The 240-nt window shown below is 66.7% G+C and overlaps 1 protein-coding gene across 1 annotated transcript in view; it reads right to left on the bottom strand.

The window, feature by feature from the left end:
• The window catches only part of LOC102242976 (F-box only protein 44), a 5,432-nt gene extending 5,201 nt beyond the window's left edge, over nucleotides 1–231 (bottom strand). The window contains exon 1 of the mRNA XM_014545487.1: nucleotides 212–231. The gene's annotated coding sequence lies outside the window, so the exon portion shown is untranslated. The remainder of the gene's footprint in view (nucleotides 1–211) is intronic.
• Nucleotides 232–240: the final 9 nt, after the last annotated feature.

The raw sequence follows: 240 nt of genomic DNA, 5'->3' as shown, positions 1-240 counted from the left end.
AGGAAAATTACCCGGGTTGGGGGGTGCCGGGAGGAGCCTCTGCCCCTCCCCTTTGCCTGGGCCGCCCGCCCCGCACCCTCCGCATGACCTAGACTCCCTGCCCTCTGCCTCCTCCTCCCAGCAGCCACCCCCGGAGGGAGCGGGGAGAAGGCTCAGATCGGACCCCCGCTCCCCCATTAAAAACACACACACACACAAACTGACTCCTGACCTTTCTCGGCCTCCTGGGTCCGCCGAGGA

Source organism: Myotis brandtii, unplaced genomic scaffold (genome assembly GCF_000412655.1).
Source record: "Myotis brandtii unplaced genomic scaffold, ASM41265v1 scaffold410, whole genome shotgun sequence".
Classification (NCBI taxonomy): Eukaryota; Metazoa; Chordata; class Mammalia; order Chiroptera; family Vespertilionidae; genus Myotis; species Myotis brandtii.
This window is presented reverse-complemented; position numbering and strand designations above follow the sequence as displayed.